The following is a 5,435-nucleotide window of genomic DNA, read 5'->3' on the forward strand; positions in this document are numbered from 1 at the left end:
CACAGACATACAGGTGTAAACATAAAACCAACACAGCTCCCCATTCATCGGGTGCACAGCCATGGGAACACCCTTACACACAGCATGGATATATACACAGACACAACACACGGATATATACACAGAACAGAAACCCACAGAGACCATACACAGTCTCAGGGGCACACGCAGACACACAAAGGTCACAGGCACACAACTATATGCACAATCACTCACGTACAAAGGGTAGAGGCACACTGGAATCCATAGAACCAACACGCACACCCACAAAACCCCCGGGCAGGTCCCCAGGGCCACAGGGGTCAGCAAGGACACACAAAATACAGGGACACTTGGGCATATGTGTGTCTGGGACCATCTGGTGTAGGCACACACACAGGCTAGGTATACAGGTCACATACAGGAAGCGGACTCAAAAGTTGAACATGGGGTGGGGCTCTTCTGGCTTCCTGGAATTGCTCACACGGAGCCCCCATCTTCACACACAGACACACACACACACACCACGTACATGGGCACACACAGTAGGAAAAGTACACTGGCTGAGTATTCCTCCAGGTCCCCCCCGCAAATACTCCCTAACAATACACTCAATCCCTGCCTGTTGTGGCCACCTCGACTGGTGGAAAGAGGTCACCTCAGGGCAGACTGTGGTACCAGCCGGACCTTCCATTGGCTGGGACTCAGCTGACAGATTTCTCATTCAGTTGATTTATTTCTCCCCCACTCCAGTCTGAAAAGGGGTAAAGGAAAGCTTCGAGCCCCCCACCCCCAAGCCCAGGCCTTAACCTTTGTGGGCCGGGGCCCTGCTCCACCTGGCCATGCCCCTCCCCTTTGGGCCCCCTCACCACAGTCCTGTCTCGCTTCTCCCTGACAAGTCTCCCTTTCCCATACCCTCCCCCCTTTCTTCAGGTTTCAACCCAGAAAGCCAAGCTCCAGCTGGTCCAGGAGGGTGGTTGTCCCCAGGACCCACCAGAGGCTATTGGGGTTCAGCCCTACTCTATACCTGACTTCCCCGCAAATGGGGGATAATTCCCTGGAAGAGAGGGCCACGCAAGGAAGAGGATGAGAGTAAGTAGTAACTGGGCCTCCGCGGGTGGGGACAGCTTTGTTGATGTCTCTTATGTAGCCTCCCCCTTCTAACTGAAAAGGAGGGGGTTGTTTTGGAATATGCAACATTTATTCATTCAGTCCCAATCATCTCAGATTCTTCCTGGCAAACCAATGAAGTGAATATTGTAATTTTTACATATGGGCAACTGAGGCCCAGAAAGGGACTGCCTCTTGCCTAGGGAGGCACAGCCTGTAGGTTGCAGAGCTGGGAATTTCCCCAAGGCCTTTCCTCATCTGCTTTCAGGATGGGCTTGAAGAAGCTCTCCCGCCAGCTTTCTGGCCTGCCGAGCTTCCCTCAGCTGCCAGCAGGGGGAAGCAGACTCCAGAGCCCTCCCGCTGTGGGGGCAGGCTGGCTCTCAATTCCCTCTTCCTCCCAGCCCTCCCCACATCCCAGCAGCTGAAGACTCTGCCCGGACCCCGCAGGCTGGAATCTCCAACTGTCAAGATGCAGGGGCTCCAGAAGAAAGGAGCTTTTCTTAAATAAAGCCCCTAGAACTGACATCCCGACCAAGGCCTCGCTCGCACGTGGTCCCTCTCTTTTTTTTTTTTAAACATCTTTATTGGAGTAAAATTGCTTTACAATGGTGTGTTAGTTTCTGCTGTATAACGAAGTGAATCAGCTATACGTATACATACAGCCCCATATCTCCTCCCTCTTGCGTCTCCCTCCCACCCTCCCTATCCCACCCCTCTAGGTGGACACAAAGCACGGAACCGATCTCCCTGTGCTATGCGGCTGCTTCCCACTAGCTAGCTATTTTACGTTTAGTAGTGTATATATGTCCGTGTCACTCTAAGCTCTAGCTCTACTCCTTCTTGCTGCAACACAGGCTGGCAGGCAGCCTCTGCATTCCTGAACTGGGTCAGACCAGGAGAGAGGATTCCTGGATCCCGGCCCAGTGTTTAGTCCCACCCCTACCCCAAAGTCCTCTGAATAGCCCCTGGAGCCCAGCACAGGATGGGAGGGTCAGTGGGGGAAGCCCCAGTGCCCAAGCCGCCTGGTTCCTTCTGGCGTGGGAACTGCCCTCCCCACCCCACCCCAGCCCCCAGTTCCTGGGGCCCCTGCCAGTGCTGACTCATAGGGGACCCACGGCTGTGACTCAGCAGCGGCCCTTCCTGAACCTCTCCCTGAGAGATTTCTCACCCTATGTCCCTCCTGTCCCCTTGAGGGTCTCCTCAGGGACCCAGATGTAGGCTTGGTGGGTGTGTAAACCAAAAGGCCCTTCTCAGCTCCATCAGTCCCTGAGCCCCAGTCCCCAAGGACCCCCAAGGCTGTGGCTCTGGGTGGATAGGCCTGGCTGTGGGGGTCTAGGGCAGGGCCCATGTGTGCCCAGATGTGTGCCCCAGGCAAGGCCCAGGCTGTGAGCATGCCTTCCTCTGCACTCCACTGGAGTCTGGGCGGAGGGTGCTCCAGGTCCCTATGAGGCCTGGGCTGGGAGCTCGTTTACCAGCTCCTCCAACAATTTTCCCCCTATCCGGAAATGGCAACTCCATTCTTCTAGCTACTCGGGCCAAAACATTTCTTAACAAATGCAATCCATTAACAAATTCCGTTACTGTCCCTTCTAAAGGCACCTAGAATCTTACCCACTCCAGAACCCCCGTGCAGGTCCAGCCCCCATCATCTCTCCCCTGGACCTATGCAGTTGCCACCTCCTTGCTCTCCCTGTCCCAACCTCCCACAGTCTGTTCCACCGCAGCCCAAGGGCACCTGTGAACACCTTAGTCCCTCTTCTGCTCAGAACCCTCCATGGCTCCCATTTCATTCATACCAAAAGCCCAAGTCCACTCTGCGGCCCCGCACACTCTATCCTGTCCCCTCCCTCCCTCACCTCCTCTACTCTGTCCCTTATTCCCTCTACTCCAACCACATGGGCCTCCTCACTGTTCCTCAAACACACCAGGTATTGTCCGGCCTCAGGACCTTTGCACAGGCTGTTCCCTCTGCCAAGAACTCTCTTCCCCCAGATACCCACCCACGTGGCTGCCTCCCTCACCTCCTTCAGGTCTCTGCTTAAATATCATCTCCTCAGTGAGACCTTCCCTGACCCCCCCCCCCCCATTTAAAATCACACCCCCTTGCTTTATCCTGCTCTATTTTTTCTTTTCCATTGGCCTATCACCTTTGAACACACTATATGCTTTACTGCATATTCTTGTTTCTTGTCTGACTCCTTTTGTCACATGTCAGCTCCCTCAGGGCAGGAAGCTTTGACTCGATCACTGTTGGAGCACTGAGAGCAGAGTCTCAGACTGTTGTGTGGACGTATTGATAATTACCATGTTCCTGGCATGTTGGGGAACAAAAAGGACATAGCACCCTCCTGCCACTGTCGGGTGGGGCAGATAGTCACATAGCTAACTGATTGCAATGAAGAGTTTTCAGTGCTGAAAGCCAGAAGCACAACGGAGTATAGGGGAGGCAGGGGGCCAGCCTGGAGGATGAGGTGCAATCAGGGAAGGCTTCTGGAGGAGGTGAGTTGAGGCAGGGCCTTGACAGCCAGTGAAGAGTTTGGATATAAGTATAGGGCTGGAAGGTTTGGAGGGTTTTAATTTTTAGTTAGGTTTATTGAGGTATCATTTACATAGAGTAAAATTCAGCCCTTATACTATTCTATGAGCTTTGGCAAATGCATAGAGCTGTGTAACCACTGCCTGAATCACAATATAGCAGATATAATAGGAGTATGAGGTCACGAGCACCAGGCCGTGCACACAGCAATGGGGACACGGGTAGAAGCAGAGGGCCAGAGGGGAGACCAGTGTGGCTGGCTATCCATTGGCCTGGGTTAGGACAGAGGCCTGGGGGACAGGTGGGAATGGGAAGCTTCAGGAAATGGGGCGGACAGGTCTCAGAGGTGGACCAAGTGTGGAGGTTGAGGAGGAAGGGTGGGCAGGTTGAGTCAGAGGCACCTGTGGGCCCCCCGGGAGGAGATATTCAGAGAGGGAGGTCATCAATACGTGGTGGTAACCAAAGCTATGCCTAGGTCGGAGAGCATTTGAGAGGCATTTCACAAAGACTGAGGAGGAGGAGGATGGGAAGGAGGGAGGAGAAGGACCACCAGGAGAATGTAGTGTCCTGTGGCCAAGGGGGAAGTGGGCAAAGGTGACAGATTCTTATTTTTTTTTTTTGGTCATGTGGTGTGGCATGCAGGCTCTTAGTTCCCCCACCAGGGATCAAACCCATGCCCCCTGCGGTGGAAGCATGGAGTCCTAACCAGTGGACGGCCAGGGAGTTCTCAAAAGATGACAGAGTCTATATAGAGGTCGAGGACAGTGATGACTGGGAAAATTGGCCTGACTCAGAAACTTGGTGTCAGTGGTGTGATCAGGCAGCCCCTGGAGAAGGAAGGAAGGGAAGGAAACAGAGGCGGTGAGCCCAGCGCGGCAGTCTCCAACACAAGTATTGTATACTGTAAGCCACAAACGCAATTACATATGTGTAATTAAAAAAACTTTTAGTAGCCCCTTTGCAAAAAAGTAAAAAGAAACAGGTGAAATGAATATTGATAATATATTCGGTTTAACCTGATATACCCAAAATAGCATCGTTTCAACATGTAATCAAGATTTTAAAAACCCTCTCAATCAGATATTTCACATTCTTTATAAAAGCTTGAGGGACTTCCCTGGTGGCGCAGTGGTTAAGACTCCGTGCTCCCAGTGCAGGGGACCCAGGTTCCATCCCTGGTCAGGGAACTAGATCCCACATGCATGCTGCAACCAATAGTTTGTGTGCCACAACTAAGGAGCCCTCGAGCCACAACTAAGGAGCCCTCGAGCCACAACTAAGGAGCCCTCGAGCCACAACTAAAGAGCCTGCCTGCTGCAACTAAGACTCGGTGCAACCAAATAAATAAATCAATAAACAAATATTTAAAAAACCCCAAAACTTTATATTTACAACATATCTCAATTTGGAATAGCCACATTTCAGGTGCCCAGTAGACAAGTGACAAGTAGCAATGTCACTGGTAAAGCACAGATCTAGACAGGACCCAGTTTTGCCCTTGTATGACTCACCTCATTCACATCTCCTTAATCCCCACCCTATCGGATCCTGTCTTTATTAGTTGATTTCCCCCACAAACACGTGTACACAAATGTTCATAGCAGCATTATTCATGTTAGCCAAAAAGTGAAAAATACCCAAGTGTCCATTAACTGATGAATGGATTTAAAAAAATGTGGCATATCCATACCACATATGATTTGGCAATCAAAAGGAATGAAGTTGTGATACATGCCACAACATGAATTCATCTTGAAAAGTGAATGAAGCCAGTCACAAGTCACATTATATGAGTCCATTAATATAGAGA

The sequence above is a fragment of the Delphinus delphis genome, chromosome 3, assembly GCF_949987515.2.
Source record: "Delphinus delphis chromosome 3, mDelDel1.2, whole genome shotgun sequence".
Classification (NCBI taxonomy): Eukaryota; Metazoa; Chordata; class Mammalia; order Artiodactyla; family Delphinidae; genus Delphinus; species Delphinus delphis.